At 37.9% G+C, this 22739-nt stretch overlaps 1 pseudogene; it reads right to left on the reverse strand.

The window, feature by feature from the left end:
* Nucleotides 1-6248: 6248 nt before the first annotated feature.
* Nucleotides 6249-7928, reverse strand: LOC109791273 (CENP-B homolog protein 2-like; annotated as a pseudogene).
* Between the last annotated feature and the right edge of the window lie 14811 nt (nt 7929-22739).

Here is a 22739-nt window from a genome sequence, read left to right on the forward strand (position 1 = left end):
TGTTGAGCTGTATCAGTTGTGTACTGTTGTGAGTTGATATGTTGAGCTGTATCAGTTGTGTACTGTTGTAAGTTGATTATGTTGAGTTGTATCAGTTGTATATTGTTGTAATTTGATATGTTGTGTTGTACTGTGTGTTGATTTTGGATGTTGTAGACCGAAAGGCTGAGGTGTTGTAGGCCGAAAGGCTAAGGTGTTGTAGGCCGAAAGGCTGAGGTGTTGTAGGCCGAAAGGCTGAGGTGTTGTAGGCCGCAAGGCTGAGTTGTTGATCACTAAGACTAGAGGAGTTGTTTTCGAAATTTCCTCATCCCATTGTGTGGATTGAGTGGCTGTGGTTCTCTTGGAGCCCAATTTGTTGAAAACCCTCCCTGGGAAGCTGACCCTTGGAGTGGTAACTTGCTGTTCTCCTGTAAGTCTTAGTGGTCCCGTGTGTGGGCAAGGTCGAGGCACACGTGTACAAAGCGACCACGGTATAGGGGGCAGGTCGAGCTATACCGATTACAAGCGACCAATACTAACTTATATGTGTGACGACGCGTTGTGTGTTTTATTGCTGTTATGCTGTATGGCTGATGAGTTGTATGCTGATGATGTGAGATGTCTGCTGTTATTGCCGAATGTTGTGGTATTTTAAGTTGATGTTGTTAAGCTGGTTGATGTGCTGATAACTGTAGCTGTTTTCTATTCACATATTTATATAGGTATGTTGTTTCCTTTCACTAGCTTACCCTTTGTTGTTTCCATGTGATTTGGACTGCGATGATCATACTATGTATGGGAGCAGAGCAGGGATAGGTTGGTGGCTAGGGGTGAGTCTGCAGCTGACAGGCGGAGCTGATCCTTGTTGATGTTTTGTTGTTTCAGCTACTTGGTGTAGTAGCTTTGGATGTATTTTTGTACATTTTGAATCTAGTCAGACTTGGACATGTATATATGTATATTCTAGACACTATATGTATACACTTGTTCCTTTCTGTCCGGTTTCAGGTGTACGGTGTAGTGTGTAGTGACCAGCTGGGTCGTTACACTTATATTACTAAATCATTATTATATAATTAAAATCATACAAACAATAATATGAATTCTTCATTTTAATTAACAACACAATTATTTTCACATGCATAAAAGTTTAACAACATAAACATTATAAAAATTAATACTAAAAATAAATAAAAATGAAATAAACATTATAAAAATTAATACTATAAATAAATTACCTTCTTCTTTCTTCTTCTCTTTCTTTTCTCTTTTGTTATTTTCTTTTCTTCTTCCTTCTTTGCTCTTCATTCTCATCGCTCTCCCTCAGCAATGGCTCTTCCCCTCAACCTCAACTTCTTTTAAAGTGAAGAAGAGAATCTTCACGTTCCCGAACTGAAGAGATGCATTAAGACAACTTTGCCTGCAATAAGATAGCTTTGCCTGCAAATGAAAAGACGAGTGCATGGCTTAAAATCCTAAACCCTAAACATTATAAAAATTAATACTATAAATAAATTACTGATTGAATTATGTGTTTTGGTAAATTGAATTGTTACTTCTAATTACTTGTGGTTTTTGATACGTCGTTGGGCACCATTTGGGACATCTTGGACGCCGTCGAGGTCGAAAGAAAACTTTGCTTTCGAGGTCTCTCACGTTAGACGTGGGATAACCCTCACTAGGCGTAAAAGCTTCAAAGGTTTCCTATGATACTTTCCTCCAAGTGTGAGTTGACTCAAGTTGGGCGTGGATGCTCTAGGTAGCTCTCGATGGTGTTTTTGTTGGGCATAGGCTTGATCACACCGGGCGAAGTTCAAATAGAGACTAATATGGTTCGTTAGAGGACTCGTGCTAAGTTTGAGGCATGTACTCCTAGTATGTTCTACTAGTGAGAGTGCGTAGAAAGTGTGACTTGACATATATACTCGTAGACCACTTTAGTTAATTGTTAGTGACAATGCACAAATGTAATATTTTTACTAGCGTCACATGCATGATAACATGTAATCAATGTTCATTACATAATGTATTATAATTATCTTTTATTATTTTATATGCTATATCTGAACAACTGTAATTATAATATTTATCTATAAAATCTATAAAATAACCAAAGTTATAATATCTAATCAAAATACGTTAAAATAAATAAAATATATTTATATATCTATTAAAGAAAATATCGAATATTTTACAAATCTTTCTTTAATTAATAGCAACACTCATAATTATTTAAAATATCTTTAATATAATTATAAAATATATTTAATTAATTAAAATATCCTTTTAATATTTTTTTAGAAAATCTAGGTTGTTACATTGTAGTTATTAATATTAATTTTATACTTTTTTTTTGTAAATTAACTAATTTTTGTATTAGTTTATTAGTTTATTTTTATTTTTTTTTATAAATATAACATTTATATAGAAAATTTTTAGATGGAATTTTGGAGGGAAGAACATTATCTTTCCCTTTATGATTAACTAGATAAGTACCCATGCGATGCATGGATTATTTTGATAATCCGTATTATATAAAATGTAACATGCTATTTTTCATAAAATATAATATAAATATTTTATTAATAATTTTGATATTTTTATTTTATTAATAGGGACAGTCAAATATTTATTTAATTATTTAATATATTTTACAATATAGTATAAAGTGTTTTATTAAAAGGTTTTAATTAAATATTTATTTAAATTAATTGAGGGGAAGATAATTTGTAATTATAGTTAAATCTATTAACTATGAGATTAAAAGGAGGTTAAGGTGTTAAAAAGAAGGGTTTCTGATTAGTTTTTATGTTCTCTTATTTTTCATGCATGCGTTCGTGCTTCAAGACTCAAAGAACAAGAGCAAAAAGAGAATCATCCTAGAGTTGTGTACTTGATGTCTAATGCTTATGTAAGTAAGGGAGACTGTGAAACCTCACTCTATGTGTGAGTTTGTATGTTTGGTAGTGAAACTAACCTCCAATCCTATGTATGTTTGTTCATATATGAGAGGTTTTTGTGACACCCTCTACCTTATGTACTATAATATGTGAATAAATAAAACTAAATAGAAAAATCTATTAAAATTAATTCTAAATATTCAATATAAAGAGTATCACATTTTAACAAAATGAAACTAAATGAAATCTAATACCATAAAATAATAATTTCCCAAAAAAATAACTTAAAAAATCCTAGCTAAACCCTGATGTCAAATCCTATCGAAGCATAAATCCAACTGCAAGGACTAGGCCTCACTAACAACATCATCAACCTCATGATGTAAATCACTTGCAAGAACATACAATAGAGACAAACACAAGACAAGGGGAGTGAAAAACATGTCACTTTGACTCATAACATAGAATATTGTCGGATAGCCAAACACAAGCAAAAAGACAAAAATATAAATCATAATAGACTACTAACAAATATATTGATACAACAAAATACAATTCAACTAGTAATGCATAAATCATATAACTAATACAAGTCATCACATAAATTTACTTGTATAATATACATATGATGCATTGGACACAGACCTCAAAGTGCATATACATATGGCACTAGTAAAATCAATTGTCAACTATTGCCCAAAGGCCACTGCCTGAAGGCTCACAATTTTCAACTATTTCCCAAAGGTCACCTCCCGTAGGTTCTCAAATTTGAATTGTTGCCCGAAGGCTCATAACTTTCAATTGTTGCCTGAAGGCCATCGATTGAAGGCTCAGAAGTATCAATTGTTGCCTGAAGGCCACCGCTTGAAGGCTAAATCTCAGTTATGTGTATGATGCATGTCAAATAGGACAATGCATTATCATATTATAACAATACACATCATAAATGCATGTCAATTTACTTGTCACAATAGTCTTATCAATATATAAGGCAAAACCTCATTCACTTTATCAAGATATCAATGTACATACTCAAATAATTTACCATTTTTAACGATTTGTCATACACATTTCATTTACAACATTCAATTCTAAAATCTTCACAATTTCATATTCAATCATACCTATCAATTAGTGTGAGAATCATTTCTTGGACAAGATAACCAACACACAACACATTGTTTCACTCAAGAGTCACATGTTCACATTTCAAACATGCATTTACACACTTTAACTTGATACAGCTCAAGTCATTAATAATCAACTCATATTATAACTTATTCACAAATATTATCTCTTATGATTTCTCTTTCATAAATATTATTATATGTACCTCAAACCATTCATAAGATCAAACGCCTAAAGGGTAAAACTATTCATTATCATCATTTACAAACTATGCCTTCATAACATAATCTTCTAAGGCATCGTGTCGTCCAAACACCTTATCTAGAGCTACACATGAGATATTAAATAGATATTAATTTTATTAGAAAGATAAGATAATTTTCTACAACTTCTATGTTGACCTTAATAACTAATTTTTCCATCTAATAATTTTAAGAGATACAAAACTGCAATGTTTCAACCTAAATCTGACAACCTTATCTTTGTTTATTAATTTAATCATAACTCGAGTTTTAGACCTCTTTTTTAAGTGATTCCAACAGAACTTGAAATCTAACATATAGGCCTACAACTTTCATGAAGATTACAAAACCTAAGTCTGTCATTTAAGTCTACTTGTAAGATAAAGATCAATGTAGTCCTCTAGAGGTATCACGTCAAGCATGAGGCATGTGCCATTGAGCATCGTCCTACCTCAGAATCCTCTACTATTTTTTTGTTAAATTCCATGCTATAATTTTGTACTATGGTGTTGATGTGATATGAATTGATGTCTATATATGAATGTATAAATATGAATGTTGAGTAAAGTGACATCAGGAACATGTGATGCGTGAAAGTATGGAGTCACGTGAATGTAATGCATTGGGTTTGTTTGACATGCATCACATGCATAAAAATGTTTTTGTAAGGGTATGATGTGTGGAATACGCTGTTAGGGAAGGTTCCTTATGTAAAAGTTTGGGAATCAACCATGGGAATAACTCAATTTGGAAGTCCAGCCTTGTCTTCGTGATCATAGAATGCATCTTGCATTGCTTAATTATCCCGACCAGACCCTAGTAGTATGTCCTTCTAATGAGAGTGTGTAGATGATGTGACTCAACATGTACTCCTATATTACTCTAGTGTATTGCTAGCAGCAATGCACAAGTGTAATATTTTTACCAGCGTCAGATGCATGTTAACATGTAGTTCATGTCCATTACATATTGCATCATAATGTATCTATTGTTGTTTATTATGCTATGAATGAACCATGTATGATGATAGTGCGTATTTGCGTATGCTATATTTTATTGTATGAATTGTTTGCGTTTGACTACTTGGTTTGCATTCCTACACCATGAGATAGAGTGGGATATTTTTCACTTCCTTTTCTTTTGTATTGTTTTCTTGTGGTTTCTATTGGTAATCATCAACATGATCCTGAGGATGTTGGTGATGAGACTTAGTCCTTAACGTTGGGTTTTGCTCTAATAGGATACATGACATCAGAGATTAGTTAGGACTAATTAGGATTTGATTCATGTTATTTGAGTAGTTTGATTTTGATTCTTTTATAAATTGTTATTTCCATTAAGTTAGTTTATGTTACTAATGTGACTCCTTATACCTTAATAGATTTTGAGTTATTTTATTTATGAGGTATTTTAATTCAATATTATTTATGTTATGGTAATGCAGGGTAGAAGGTGCCACATAAAGTTTTGGTAAAATCATTCCAATAGATTAAAGTTGAACCAAGTGATATATATAGCGGAGACTAAATAAATAAACATTTAAATAATTTTAATTAATTATTCCATCATCACATAAAAAAAATAACTTTTCTTATTCTTATGCTACATTCAAAAGTTTTTACATGAAAAAGTAACATCTCAATAAAACAATTGTTAGAATTGTTGTAGTCTGAAAATAGAAGAATACTTACTTTTGTTTACATGGATAAAAGACAAAAGAGGCAACCATCATAAAATAAAATAAAAGTCAAAAATGAAGGAATATGAATATTCTATAAATAAAAATATATACATACAGTATAAACTCTTTAAATTAATACTTGGTAAATTAATAAACTCTCTAAAATAATAAATTTTTCCGGTCCCGACTTGGGCCAATGTAAAAAATTGAAAAACTCGATAAAATAATAAGATAATAATTTTTTGGGAGATCCTTTTATAATTTTCGGTCCTAAGAAAATCATAAATTAATAATTCATAGAAACTGAAAAAAAATATATTACACTCTATTGAAATATGATTCAATAGTTGTTTGTTTTCCTTTAAAGTTCAAGTCTATTTGGAGCTCATCTCTAACTTTTCTTATTGTATCCAATAGCTTAGGTGTTGTATTTTTGTATTATATCATAAAGTTGTGAAGAGTGTTCGCTGCCATAAGTGCTTCCTTTCGCGTAACAGGCTCCAAAGACACTGTATCATCTTCGCTGCATCCTCTGCATTGTTCTCAATGATAGTACCCTCAATATCTTCTAAACTCTGAACCTTCGAACATGCTTCATTTTCACCTAGGTAGTTCATTAGATTGTCGATATCCATCTTATTATGATAGCCACATTGATTGATCATAGTCTCGAGGTCTTGAGTTTCTTCATCAAAAGTGGATTCATCCAAATTTCTTGCAACGTCACTAGTTGAACAAATTTTACAGTGTCGGAAGCAATTCGCTATTGTTTCTTTTCGAACATCTATTGTCTAAGCTGGGATTGCCAAATTGATAGCATCAAGGACATTTATCTTCCCTGGATCAGATTGTCCCACCTCGTAACCTTCCAATATTTTGCGGTAAAACCTTCTACGGTAATTCATCTTGAAAGCTCTTATTATCCTAGCATCGCAAGGTTGAATCTTTGATGTCATGTTGGGTGGTAAGAAGAACAAATCAACACTTCTTAGCCCTTCAATATTTCTTGGATGTGCTGGACAATTATCCACCACAAGTACAACTCTTCTACCATGCATCATTTGGTCAAATGAACGAACATATTCATCAAAAAGCACACTAGTCATCCATGCTTTTTTATTAACTCGATACTAACAATTCAAGCTATTCATGTTGACATTCTTGAAGCAACAAGGCTTTGCATATTTCCCAATAATCCATAGAGGGATTTTTTCAGAGCCATCTTCATTGCAACAAATAACTACCGTCAGCCTTTCTTTATCTTGTTTTCTTCCTTCAAGTTGTTTTGTTGCCAGTGAATGATCAGCTTGTAGCCTATAAAACAACCCAGTTTCATCCATATTGAAAACATCTTTCATAGGGAATTGATCACATTTCTCTCGAATCGATACCAATTTCTGCTCCATGTCTTGTATATCAACTGACCCACTCTCGCCAAAACGACGAAATGACTTTATGCCATGTCGGTGCTTGAATTTCCCAAGCCATCCTATAGAGAAGTTAAAATTTGAATCATCATGAGGGTACACGAGTTTCATTGTATCTCTTGCCTTCTGCAAAATTAATTCTCCTGTGATATTCACACGTTCTTGATGCTGGAGAAATCACTCATAAACAACCTTCTCCATGTCAGGATATTTTGCTGGTTTGTGACTTTTGATCTCTGCTCTTCCCTTTTCTATTTCAGCAGAGAGATAGTCATCTGACTGCTTAAGTGTGTTTGATATTGTTCCTTGACTAACTTTCAAATGAAATTTTCCCTCAAGCCATCTCTGCAAGTCTTTTTGTGTGCTTGCAGGATTATCTCTCTTATACTCACACAACTCCTTACGTATTTGACCTGACATAGTTGATTTTGCAACACCTTTTAGATGAGAAGCCATCTTGTGAGATATGGTTTGAATACTCTAACACATTCATGTAATTTATATATGCCAAACTTGCTTAAGAATACATTGAACACATTTGTTCCTCTTGTTTACATTTACTGTACTTCAAAATTCATTATTGATTTCCAATGCATATGTACTTCAAAAGTCATTACGTATTGATTTTCAATGCATATGTATTTCAAAAGTTACTAATTTACGTTGAGTCCCAAGGTTCGCTGCAACATAATTCTAAGAGGCATAGACTAATTTTCCTTTTTGTTTGGTATGTACAGTATAATTACTTAAAAACTCTTTAAATTAATAATTATTAATTTATTGATAAATTAATAACTCTCTAAATTAATAAGTTTCTCCGATCCTGATATTATTAATTTAAAGAGTTTCTACTGTATAGTATTAGAAGAAATAATATATATATATATATATATATATATATATATATATATATATATATATATATATATCGTATAATTGAGTCTGGTCAAATAAAGGACTTGAAGATGCTAAAATCATTGTTAGATTATAAAATTTATAATAAAAAATAATATATTTATTTGACTATTAATTTTGTCAATATATTAATATACTTTGTTAATATATTAAGTATCTTCTTAATAAAATAGTACCAAAAAATTGTTTTGTAGACACACTCTATATTAATATAATACTTGTCACTAAAAATTACTTTTATATACACTATAAATACAATGTATGTTGATATATTGTTAAAAAGACACAATATATGTTATTAAATCTCATTCAAAATTAATATTAAAATTGTGTGGAGCTATATGTCAAATTGATTTATACTTACATGTATTATATCTATAATAATACTTTTGTATGTCATTGTAGATAATATTTCATGAAGTGTAATTTTATTAATTTTTATAATATATTTTTATTTAAATTTTTTGACAAAATTTTTATTTAAATTTTAAATATAATATTATTAGTAATTAATATTATCAGTATCAATAACTATTAATTAATGAAACTTAGATGTAGTAGTTATTACTAATTCTTACTATTACTTTATTTGAATTTTAAATTTAGTAGCTATTAATTAATATGTTTTATTAATTTGTTTGGCTCATTTGCTAGGTTTTATATTTTCAGATATTTGTTTAGTTTTAATAATTATTCAGTATAACTTATCTTATATAACATTTATATATAAATAAATATTTTGGAGTAAAAAATATACTGTAGAAGCTGTTCTTTTTATATTATTTATATAACAGTTTATTTTATAATAATATTTATATATAAAAATATTTAAGAGAATTATTGGAGAGAAGGGAATTATTAGAAAGAGTTTTGGAGGGTTATTTCTTTTATATATATTATAAATTTTTTTATCAATAATAAATTAATTTTATCTAGTAAAATAATTTGTTTTATATTTTATATCATTTTAAAAGATGATGCAATTACATAAAAATTAATATGAAAAATTATATTTGATATAATATGTACACAATGTAATAGTGTTGTAACGACTCGCCATGACTGTCACACTATGCAACACACAACTAACTATGCATATACATATATTGAAGCAGTAATATAATATAAGCACATCTACATCTCATGAATATGTACAACTATGTTGCTTGTCCAGCAACTATATACAAATATTTATACAAAAGTATCTACCCACAACTGGTAGTCTACAAAATAAAATCCAACTCCAAGCACCATTTGTGGCTCCAGTGCTACTCTCCAACCTATCCTTGCTCTGCTCCCATACAACGTATGATCATCGCAGTTCAAATCATATGGAAACATGTAAGGTTAAGCTAGGTAAAATAAACAACTCATATAATTAAGTATGCAACACATCAACACATAATTCATATTCCACATGGTACGCAAGTAACAACCAACACATATGTTACACATCTTAACAACACTTCAACATTTCAACACATATCAATATTGTATCAACACATCAACCTATATGCGTCATCACGCATTTCAACTCGGAAATCTCCTACAACACAGGGTGAGCAGTCTGTGGCTAGGTCATACCAAACCGACAACACAAAACCTTTTTGGGTTTGCTAGGTAAACAACAATTTTGGATAAAATTCCACAACATGATAACGGTTTCTCAAACTTTGCCACTTAAACAAGGAAGTATAGTATTATGTCAGGATAGGACAACTAGTTTTAGGCCTACCATGGCATCAGCTAGCTCAATTAAGCCACCTATGGGATTAGCCTACTGACTATCCTCTAAATACTACAACCCTCCGATACTCGGTTAGGAACTAAGTTTCCGACTTTGTACTTTACTTGAAATGATCACTTGTAATCGGTATAGCTCGACCTGGCCCCTATATCGTGGTCGCTTCATACATGTGTTCCCTGACCTTGTGATGGGCTCCTTCCACCGTGGGAGAGACCAAGACGTCCAAGGTGGGAGAGAGACTCCTTGCCACGACCATGATGATGGCTTTAGGGGCTGGACTTTCCTTCAAGGGTGGAGGAAAATGAGAATAGGCGTATGGTGTTTAGGATGGGTGAATATGAGAAAATGGAGGAGGAAGGTGTCTAGGTGGTTTTAGGTTGGCTCACTTCACCAAGTGGAGATGAAGGCCACTCAATAAACCCTAAACTCACTCAAGGGAGGAGAAGGGAGGTCTAGCCCGTGATGACCTAGGTGACTAAGGAGAGAATTTGAGGCAAAAATGCTCACTCAAATTCATATATTCCAAAGTATTTACAAGGTGCAAGGTCTAGGATATTTATAGGGGAAGGAAACATTTAGGGTTGCATTTGAGAATGCTTGCCCGAAAAATGCAAGCCAAATGCACTTCAAATGAAACCTAAATTAACCCTAGATGCTACTTGGTGGCCAAGGATGGAATCTTTCGATTTGGTTAAGCTACATCTAGGTGCATGATAAGACCATGCATCCTAGTTGCACCCCACTTGGGCCTAAGCCTTGCCAATTCCAAAAACAAATCCAATGCTACCAAAAAATACGTCTAGGCCTTTTTTTTTAACCCTAATAAAATACCCTAGCTATAAAATAAAATCTTATAATCTAAGGCATCCCATAATACAAGGGTAAAATGAGAAATACAAGTATAAATAAATTCTATGACTAAGGCACCCCAAAATACAAGGATAAAATGGTAAATACAAGTAAAATAAATCCCATGTCTAAGATACCCAAAATAGAAGCGTAAAAATGAAAATTAAAGACAAGGGTAAAATAGGCATAAAAATAGATTCCATGCTAACAAGGTTTAGGAGAAAGACTGATATTCCTTAGCCAAAGGAAGCATGTCTCTAGGGGTGTTAGCTCCGCTATCCTCTTCCAATCTCCTAGTCATGGACCTAGTGATAGGTCCCACATGAAGCTCTAAGGATCGTCCTCCATCACCTTGCCCACACACGGGACCAACTAAGTCCTAGAGGAGAAAACCACAACATCCACTCTAAAGGACAACTTCTTGAGGAGGGTTTTTCAATAAATTGGGCTCTTAAAGCACCACAACTATCTCAATCTGCACAATGGGATGAACAACTTCAAAAACTTCTCCTCTAGTCCTAGTGATCAACCACTCATCATCATAGCACAGTCAACATAGATTTCAACTCATCATCTCAATCAACTTTCAACTTGAACAACAAAGTCAACTCATACATATAACATCTCTACACAACTATACAACAAGGTTTAGCACGCAACTCTCAACTCACAACTGTGTTGTCTCATCCTACTACAACATTCATCATTTTTCAATCATAAAACCAAACATGCTCACACCTGGAGCAAGTCAGTTCGCGCCCGGCCTGAACCCAACCCGAGAGCTTTAAGACTCTCCCACGCCCGGCGTAGAATTATCACGCTCGGCGTCCTTGTAGGAAGAGGCTCACAAGAGTCTCCATGCCTGACGCACCCACCTTGAGCCCGACGCCATACCAGTAACATGCCATACATGGCTAGTATCTGATATCGCGCCCGACGTGGTTCTCCTCACACCCGACGTGACTCATCCAGAGACTCTCATTTCAAAATGCGCCCGGCGCGACTAACCTTGCACCCAACGTGATTAGGCAATGGTTGTCTCTGATGAATACACGCTCGACTCCAAAAGCATGCGCCCCGATGCAAATTCAAATAGTAGCCCCCGAAAACTTCAAGAATTCCATCAAAACCTGAAAATCAGGAGATCCAATCACATGCAAATCCATGAAAGCAATACCTAGACTTCATACTATTCAAAAACAATCTCAGATTCAACATGCACCCATCCGATGCATCAAAATCACCAAAACCCCATTTTTTCCCAAAACCTCGAAAATGAGAAGTCCTTCCATTCAACCATTGATTCTCAAAATTCATGCACCAATCGAGTTCCCAAACTCACATACAACCAATCAACCTACATTCTAGCTTTCCTCACCTTGAAGATTGGCTCAGAACAACCAAGAAGATGAAGAAGAAGAAGATTTCCCCCGAAGCTCAACCCGTGGACTTCAATCCCCCAAACAAGCTTCCTAGCCTAAATTTCAAGAAAAGAAAGAAGAAATTAGTGATCTAAAGGAGAAGAAGAATCAAATAGAGAAATTTGGGAGAGAAAAGAGTTCACAGATCCAGAGCCCTTCTCTCTAAAATTTCTCTTTAGAATTCCTTTGGGAACGAGCTTATGAGGCTCTGTTATCAGAGAAAGCCTTATATACTCTTTTCTGTAACATCCACTTAACCTTGAATCAACTTACTACGTTATAATAGTTAATAATATTGATTTTATATGTTTTTGGATAAATTTATTATTTTTAGTATTAGTTTATTTTATTTTTATAAAAAATATTTATATAATTGCATATGTATATAGTTTTGTTGAAAAAAATTTTGGAAAGAAGAGAATTGAGAATTTTAGAAGTTTATACTATTAATTAATAGATAAGAGAAAGATAATTTTCCCCCTTATTATTAATAGATAAGATATGAAATTAAATGAGTTACTATAGCCGTTACATATAAATGCACTATCTTTTATTCTTTTCATAAATGCATTGGATTCGGTTTCCGGCCAATTTTATTTAATGTTTACTAAATAATCATCACTTTTTTCATCTTAAAATTTTCGGGGGGAAAAAACGTGCAGTTAGCTCATGCATTATTTATCTAAAAATTATTAAATTATATTTGGTAAGGACTTAAAATAATATACATAAATTTTATATTTAAATTTTATTAGTTATTATAAATTTAATAGATAAAAAATAATTATTTACCTCGTTTTTATTTAGTGGGGATCGGAAATAAACACAAAATTTAAATTTAAAAGACTTATTTAAGATTATGATAATTATCAAAATTTAACTTATTTTTTTCATTTTTATTAATTAATTTTTGTGATAGAAAGAGAAAGATAAAAATAAAAGGCTTAGATATGTTTTTAATTATTGTTAAATAAATAAGTTTTGATTTTGGTTCTTATAAATGATTTTTTTTAATTCTTCATGCATCTAAAATTTGTAAACATTGTTTTAAATCCATGTGAATTGAATAGATTTTGACTTTGATCCTGTAAAATATTTTTTTTTTGATGTTTATCCCTTTAAAATCACTATTTTAAGTTTTTAACAATAATCTTAAGTAGATAAATAACATCTATTTTAAGGATTTATACAAAAAATTTAGAGGTGTCAAACATTGACATAATATGCTAATTATTGTGAATAACCTCAAGGATAATCACTTAACATTTTAATAAATAAAAATTTGTTAAAAATAATGACTTAGTAAATAGAAATTAAAAACAATAATTTCAATTTTGAGGGATGAAAAATAAAATAAAAAATTACAAAGAACCAAAATCAAAATTTGTAAGATTTAAAAACATACTTAAGCAAAAATAAAAATATAATAAATGTAACATAATTTTTTTTATTTATATTAAAAATAATAATGTACCTGTCTGAAGGGCACACCAAGTCTTCTTGTAGTTGGAAGGCCGAACGAGATTCCCGATCCAATAATCCGGTACGCCGAAGAGGGGGTTGGTACCTGCAAAAGGCACTCCAACGCTCAAGTCAGGACAAGCTCGAATCTCTAGGATAATTAATGAACAGTGACGTTACCTCTTGACCTGAGCTATTTATACTGACATTTATGGGCCTTGGACCTTATGGGCCATATGATGTACTTACCATATTAGGTAATACACCTTAATTAAGTAATTATCCCTTAAGCATAGATTAAGTGATGGACTTATTCAGGTGACCGATTGGCGATCGGCCACCTGACTCTGCCCTTCATTGGCCGATAGAGAGGTGGCCGAATGCCCCTACCTGTACACTACCCCCCAGCCTTAATGGAAGGTGAGGCTTCCTTTGAGGGTAGCAAAAGACAAGTGTTGTAGGAATGTGAACGGGTGCACCACTGTAACCGTTGGATCTAACGGTTACATATACACCGTAACCGTTGGATTTGAAGGATCTAACGGTTACATATAATTTAAAACTTCGAATTTTCCCGCCTTCTTGAGCTTATAAATAGGTGGTGTGGTAGGGCCAGTCACACGCGTTGCTCTCTGCCGAATTGTGATAGCTAAAGATTTCCTAAGCCGATCCAACAAACGATTGTGTTATTCCGAGCAAATTGGTAAGTTTTCTGTAGTCATGGTTACTACTTCTTTATCCTCTTCGGCAAACAGCTCTCGGTCGTCGTCATCCGGGGGGTCGTCGTCCAGTGATTCGAGTTCCAAAGCATCGTCGTCGTCTCCTGTGAATGCCGAAAGGCCAAATCGGAGTGGTTCTGCTTCGGGAGAGGCATCTACCAGTGGGAGTGAAGAGATTGAGAAAAAACCAAAGCGAGTATCGAATCGCCAGCGATACGGTCCCTCCGAACTAGCTGGATACGAATGGGTAAACGGGGAGGTTACTTCCTACTACTCCCGATACCGAGATACAGATATGATTACGAGACTATTGGACTACACCAACTGTCTGAACTTTGATGCTACTGAGAACCCCTACCCAATTGGCATTCGGTCTTGTCGGAACAATGCGTCCCCGAACCCCGACCTGGTTTGCCTTGATCAAAGCGGTGCTAGAATGGAGTCATTTTACATGTATGACTGCCTTCTTCGGGATCTTAAAGTAAAACTGCCGTTTGACGAGTTTACCATGGGAGTATTGAGGATATTGAATGTTGCACCGACGCAGTTGCATCCGAACAGTTGGGCACAGTTACAAGGTTTCAAACACTTGTGTAAGTGTGCCGGTATTAAGCTTTCTCCAATGCTTTTTCTGTATTTCTATTCGTCTCGGCCTACCATATTAGCGAAGTGGCACTCTCTGAGCCGAGTGAGTGATCGCTTATTATTGGATAGCTTCACTTCTTCATACAAAAATTTCAAGGCCGGATTTTTTCCGAGTAACCATCAGGCCGAATGGGAGACGATTTTTCTTTGATAAGGACGAAAAGCCTTTATTTCCGTTGTACTGGACGCGTACCCCTCGGCCTTATGACGTCGTTCCGAAGAAAATGCTGACAACCGAAGAGCGAACAGATCTTAAGTTATTGCTTCTTCTACCCCGGCGTTTGCCGACTAGGTCTTTGATCAACTTGGTTGAATCCCCTCGTTGGTGGAATGACTTGATAGGTATGTTATTTGTCCGAATTAACCTGTAAACTTAATTCCTATTGATATTTTACATAATCCGTTTTGCAGGAATCATGGTTACCAGTGGTGCGGACGAGCTAAACATTCGTAATCTGCTTGCTGCCCGGGTGAAACAAGTTCGGCAATCCGGGGGGGTGGGAACTTCCGTTGCACACTCCCCTCGACCATCAAATGATGACCGACTACCTCCTCCTCCGGAACGCAAGAAGAAGAAAGAAAAGAAAGGGAAAGATTCCGGTCGGGAGCATTCAAAGAGAAAGAACTCCGAGGAACGTCATGACCAAGCTAAAAAGGCCAAATCAACGACTACAGCCTCGCCAAACCGAACCGTGATTGTGGTGCCGCCACAGCTGATGTCTCGAGCCTTTTTAAGTGATGATGCTCCAGCCGAGACAGTGATTCGGCCTGATATGGTGTCTCCATTCGGGCAGGAGTTTTTGGCCACTCTGGACACGAAGACCAAGTGGAGGCTTTTCTGCGAGGTACAATCTCGCTCGTTGGCTTTAGCGCACCATCTTGCCATGGAGCCTGTCGGTGAGGTGGAGCATTTGAAGCGAAGTGTGGAGGAGGCCGAGAAGATCTCGGCCGAGGCGTTGGCGGCTAATGAACAAATATTAGCTAAAAACCGGGAACTGGCGGCTGAACTGGATGTTTCTCGGCGCACGATCGATACTCTGCGTCTGGACCTCCAGAAAGCAGCTAACGAGGAGCGTCGCCGAATGGAGGAAACTCAAGCTGCCTATGACAATCTTAAAGAGCAAGCAAAAGAGAAGATTGTTGCTCAACATGAGGCTGGGTTTAAGCATGCCATTCGGCAGGCCAAGCACTTCGGCCAATTTCCGGAGGATTTTGAGTTCGACATGACTCAAGATTTTTATCAAGGGTCTCTCATGTCGTTTGCTGATATGCCCGAAGGGGTGAATCCGGATGACGAGGAGCCGTTGAATGCCCCCCAAGCCACAGATGTTCATACTTCATCTGATGAGAATGAAGAGGTTGCCGATCCCCGTCCCGAGGCGGAAACGGAGGCCCCGGCTCAGGATGATCCAACGAGCAACCCCGATGAGTAGTATTAGAACTATAATTTTGTAGCAAGGGGGCCGATAGAGCCTCCACTTGTGTTTCTTTTTAAATGAAGGTTTATTTTCAGATTTGAAAATGTCATCTTGGAACAAACTGCCTGGATGTTTAATTTTACCGATCCGATGAATATTTTTAAGATACCGATAGGCTGTACCATTAGTAAAACTTAACTTGCACAAATTACGATAACACTTGTGAACTTTATTTGCTTATCTTTAAAGAGCGGGTGAATTCCTTCGGAATTGTTTGTTTTTTGAGCAATGCCGAACGGGTTCATTCGGAATTGCTTGATTTTTGAGTAATTCCGAACGGGTTCATTCGGAATTGCTTGATTTTTGAGCAATGCCGAACGGGTTCATTCGGAACTGCTTGCTTTTTGAGTAATTCCGAACGGGTTCATTCGGAATTGCTTGTTTTTTGAGCAATTCCGAACGGGTTCATTCGGAATTGCTTGTTTTGTGAGTAATTCCGAACGGGTTCATTCGGAATTGATTTCTTTTTTTAGCAATACCGAACGGTTTCATTCGGTACTGCTTGCTTTTTGAGTAATTCCGAACGGGTACGTTCGGAATTGCTTGCTTTTTGAGCAATTCCGAACGGGTTCATTCGGAATTGCTTGTTTTGTGAGCAAAATCGAACGGATTCACTCGGAATTGCTTGCTTTTTGAGCAAAACCGAACGGGTACGTTCGGAATTGCTTGCTTTTTGAGCAAAACCGAACGGGTACGTTCGGAATTGCTTGCTTTTTGAGCAAAACCGAACGGGTACGTTCGGAATTGCTTGCTTTTTGAGGAAAACCGAACGGGTACGTTCGGAATTGCTTGCTTTTTGAGGAAAACCGAACGGGTACGTTCGGAATTGCTTGCTTTTTGAGGAAAACCGAACGGGTACGTTCGGAATTGCTTGCTTTTTGAGCAAAACCGAACGGGTACGTTCGGAATTGCTTGCTTTTTGAGCAAAACCGAACGGGTACGTTCGGAATTGCTTGCTTTTTGAGGAAAACCGAACGGGTACGTTCGGAATTGCTTGCTTTTTGAGCAAAACCGAACGGGTACGTTCGGAATTGCTTGCTTTTTGAGGAAAACCGAACGGGTACGTTCGGAATTGCTTGTTGCGAGATTTTTTAAGGCACATCCTTAGCCGAGTTGAACAACTCGGGAGGGAAGCCTGTTGCGGGGTTTTTTAAGGCACATCCTTAGCCGAGTTGAACAACTCGGGAGGGAAGCCTGTTGCGGGATTTTTTAAGGCACATCCTTAGCCGAGTTGAACAACTCGGGAGGGAAGCCTTTTGCGTGATTGAGGCACATCCTTAGCCGAGTTGAACAACTCGGGAGGGAAGCCTTTTGCGTGATTGAGGCACATCCTTGGCCGAGTTGATCAACTCGGGAGGGAAGCCTTTTGCGCGAATTTCCGAGAGGGCAGAAACAAACAATGAGATAAAGCGTTCTTTATTGATGTGTGCCTCGTTAAAAACCTTGTCGGCCAAAACCCCTTTTCACTTTTTTATAAGGGGAGAAAAGACCGATCAAGGAAAAGAGTGCAACTTGGAATTACATTATGATTAGATTACAACGATTAGCTGTAGTATGTCTTCAAGTGAGATGAATTCCATGTTCTGGGGATGATCTTGCCAGAAAGCTCTTCAAGTTTGTAGGCACCGTTATCAAGGCTATGTCGGATCCGAAACGGGCCATCCCAATTTGCTGCCAACTTGCCTTCCCGTGGATTACGTCTTGCCGGTCCTAGAACTCTCCAGACTAAGTCTCCCTCCTTGAAGCTTCGCTTGGTGAGATTGGAATTAAATCTGCGAGCCATTCGTTGCTTGCAAGCTTCGGCTATGATCTGAGCTTTGGCTCGCACTTCGTCAATCATATCGACTTCGGCTCGGAGCGATGCTTCATTGGTTGTCTCATCAAAATGTTGCCGCCGAAAGGAAGGTTCCCCGACCTCAACAGGGATCATGGCATCGGTGCCATATGTTAGCCTAAAAGGTGTTTCTCGAGTTGTGGACTGAGGCGTGCACCGATAGGCCCACAGGACTTCTAACAATTCTTCGGCCCAAGCTCCCTTAGCGTCCCCCAATCGTTTCTTTAATTCAGTGAGTATCACCTTATTAGCTGCTTCGGCTTGTCCATTGGACTGCGGATGTTCGACCGATATAAATCTGTGTTGAATGCCAAGATCTTGGACAAATCGATTGAGTTTCTGGTCTGTGAATTGCAAGCCATTGTCGGTTATGAGAGCATGAGGAATGCCGAAGCGAGTAATGATGTTTTTCCAAAAGAATTTCTGAACATTAGCGGCTGTGATGCTGGCGAGTGGTTCGGCCTCGACCCATTTCGTGAAATAATCCACGGCAACCAATAAAAACTTGCATTGGCCTTTAGCTATCGGGAATGGTCCGAGTATATCCATTCCCCATATTGCAAACGGCCATGGCGAGCTTATGCTGTGTAATTCTTCGGCCGAAGCATGGATAAGATTGCCATGTTTTTGGCATGAAAGACAACGCTTGACGAACTGCATGCAATCACTTTTGAGGGTTGGCCAGTAAAAACCTGCTCTAAGCACTTTCATAGCTAGCGTCCTCCCTCCCGAATGAGATCCACATATGCCCTCGTGGACTTCTCTCAAGACATAATCTGCCTGTGCCGTATTGATGCATTTCAAAAGAGGCACCGAGAAACCCCTGCGATACAACTGTCCCCCAACAACCGAATACCTGGCCGCCTGAGCTCGGAGTTTTTTGGCAGCTGCCTGGTCAGATGGTTCTTTGCCGAGCTCCAGGTAGTCTATTATTTCCGATGTCCAAGTGTGCGTAGGCTCTTCGCTCGCCATACATTCGATCGGTGTTACACTTGGAGTGGCCAGATTAAGGTGAAGCGTGGTTCGTAGCTGACCGGGCTTCCGATTACTACTTGCCAACCGAGCTAACTGATCGGCCCTTTCGTTATGTTCTCTCGGCGTGTGTTTCACTTGGACATCCTCAAAAGTGTTGCGCATTCTGTGAAACAAGTGGTAATATTTTAGCAGTCCTGAATCTTTCACCTGGAAATTGTTGTTCACTTGTTCTGATACGACTTTCGAGTCGGTCCAACATATCAATCGTGTAGCCCCGATTTCTTGTGCGAGTCTCAATCCTGCCAATAGTGCCTCGTATTCGGCCTGGTTATTTGACGCTTTAAACGCGAATCGTAGAGACTGTTCCAGGGTTACTCCTGTCGGTCCCTCCAGAATTATACCTGCACCACTGCCTTGACTGTTTGACCAGCCATCCACGTGTATGGTCCACACGTCATCTTCGAAACGGCCTTTCGGTTGCAATTCATTAACAAAATCAGCCAAGTATTGAGACTTGACCGGACCTCGTGGTTCAAAGCTGATATCAAACTCTGATAGCTCAACAGACCATGCCATCATCCGTCCTGCTAGTTCTGGCTTTCGCAACACCTTGGCTATCGGGCAATCAGTTCGGATAATGACACGATGGCTCTGAAAATATGGTCTGAGGCGCCGAGCGGTATGAATGAGCCCAAGCGCCATCTTCTCCAGAAGCTGATATCTGGTCTCGGCCTCCTGTAACATACGGCTGACAAAGTAGATAGGTTGTTGCTCCACCTTTTCCTGAATTAAAACGGCGCTGATTGCGTCGTTTGATACGCACAAATACACCACCATTGGTATCGCGGGATCGGGCTTGGAAAGAATAGGTGGCGAGCCGAGACGCTCCTTCAAAGTCTTGAAAGCCTCCTCACAATTCTCAGACCATTCAAACTTCTTGATCTTCTTCAACAATCCTACAATGGGTTTGGCTGCTTCGGCCAAACAGGGGATGAATCTTGATAGCGCAGTAAGGCGTCCTGCTAACTTTTGGACTTCCTTAAGGTTTTTGGGACTTACCATGTTGACGATTGCCATGCATTTATCAGGGTTGGCTTCTATACCCCTTGCCGACAACATAAAACCGAGGAATTTACCACTTGATACCCCAAACACACACTTTTCAGGGTTCAAACGCATGTCATACCGGCGCAATTGTTGAAATACTTCAGCAAGATCAACTACATGGCGAGCCATGTCGTGGGATTTAACAACCATGTCGTCAACATATACCTCCATGCTTCGACCGATTTGGTGCCGGAAGACTTTGTTCATCAATCTCTGATAAGTTGCACCTGCATTTTTTAACCCGAAGGGCATAACCTGATAGCAATAATTGGCCGAATCAGTTATGAAAGCCGTTTTTTCTTCGTCACGGGGATGCATGGGGATTTGATTGTATCCCGAATAAGCATCAAGAAAGGTGAGGATTCTGTGTCCGGAGGCACCGTCAACTAACCGATCTATGTTCGGGAGTGGGTAAGCATCCTTGGGACATGCTTTATTGAGGTTAGTGTAATCAGTACACATTCTCCATTTTCCGTTCGGCTTTTTCACCATGACCACATTTGCTAACCAAGTGGTGTAGTGAACTTCCCGAATGAATCTTGCCGCTAGTAACTTGGACACCTCTGCCTCTACTGCTTGCTTCCGTTCGGTTCCCATTTTCCTTTTACGCTGGGCAACCGGTCTCGCTTCGGCACAAATTGATAATTTATGACACATGATATTGGGGTCTATGCCGGGCATGTCGGAAGGTGTCCATGCAAAAAGATCTTTGTTTTTCATTATCGCCCGGCGCAAGATAGAACAGTCTTCTTCGGATGTGTCGGCACCGATGTATGTGACTTGTGCCGAATTTGAGCCGATCTGTAGCTCTCTTTTTGATTCTACCGGCTCTACACGTTCTTCATCATTCATTCTTGGATCAAGATCCCAAACTGGTTCTTCAACTGATGCCGAAGAATTGACGACATGAACCCTTTTGGACTTTGATTTTCTTTCGATGGGAGTTACTTGCAAGCTAGCAAAATAACATTCCCGAGCAGCTTTTTGGTCGGCGTGGATGGTGATGATTTTCCCTTTATCGGAAGGGAACTTCATTGCTAGGTGCGGAGTTGACACGATAGCGCCTAGCATATTCAGCGATGGTCGTCCCAAGAGGATGTTGTAAGATGTGTGAGCGTCTACCACGATGTATTTTATCTGAATTTCCCTGCTTTCCTGTTCGTCAACACAAAAACGAGTGAAAAGCTTAATATACCCTTTAGTGTTCACCCTCTCCCCTGCAAAACCGACCAAAGGGTCGTCATATGGGACCAACTCTCTTTCAGAAATACCCAACTGCTTAAAGGTATTCCAATACAGAATATCTGTCGAACTGCCTTGATCCACCAGCGTTTTCTTTACTATACAGTTGTGGATTTCGACGCTAATCACCATTGGATCATCCTGCTCAGGATCGATGCCTTGAAAATCAGCATCAGTGAAAGTTATTGTTGGTAATCGTCGGGGAGATTGCCTATCCACATTATTGACCGAACGAATAGCTCTAAGGTGTCTCTTTCGGGCAGAAGATGTTGAGCCGCCACCCGCAAATCCACCTGCGATTGTGTTTATGACCCTCCGACGTGATGGTGCCGGATCATCTCTCTTTTCTTGCGACCTACTCCGCTCGCGCCGAGGTCTATCAGACCGATCCTGCGCATGCCGATCGCTGCGTTGATACTGGGACGAGGAGCGGGGACGATATGAAGCTGGCCGATCCACAAAATTGTGCAACTTGCCTTGCTTGACCAAATCTTCAATTTTATCTTTTAAGGCAGCACACTCTTCTGTTGAGTGTCCGCGATTTCGGTGATACCTGCAGGTTTTGCTGGTATCGGCGCGTGGCGGAGTGGAAGCTCTCTTTGGAACCGCCAACACTTCTGCTGCCAAAGCCTGCTCCAGTATCGCTGCCCGGCTTGCGTTAAGAGGGGTGTAATTGGAGTATTTGGGACCTCGCACGGGCCGGTCCCGAAGAGCTATTTCTTTGCCTCGCCCCCTGTATGTCTGTTCAATTGGCTTCTCAGGTTTGGCCGACTGGTCAGCCCGAGCTTGACTTCGAAACTCGGCCAACTCCTCCATTTGCATATATTTATCCGCTCTTCTGCGCAGATCATTCATATCAGAAGGAGGTTTCTTGCACAGGCTATTGACGAACGGCCCTGGTTTTAAAGCCGTCGTCAGGTGATGAAGTGCTACCGCCGGGTTAAGATCTCGGATTTCCAAGGCTGCCTTGTTGAACCGATCCATGAACG

Source organism: Cajanus cajan, chromosome 2 (assembly GCF_000230855.2).
Source record: "Cajanus cajan strain Asha chromosome 2, NIPB_CcT2T_4, whole genome shotgun sequence".
NCBI lineage: Eukaryota > Viridiplantae > Streptophyta > Magnoliopsida > Fabales > Fabaceae > Cajanus > Cajanus cajan.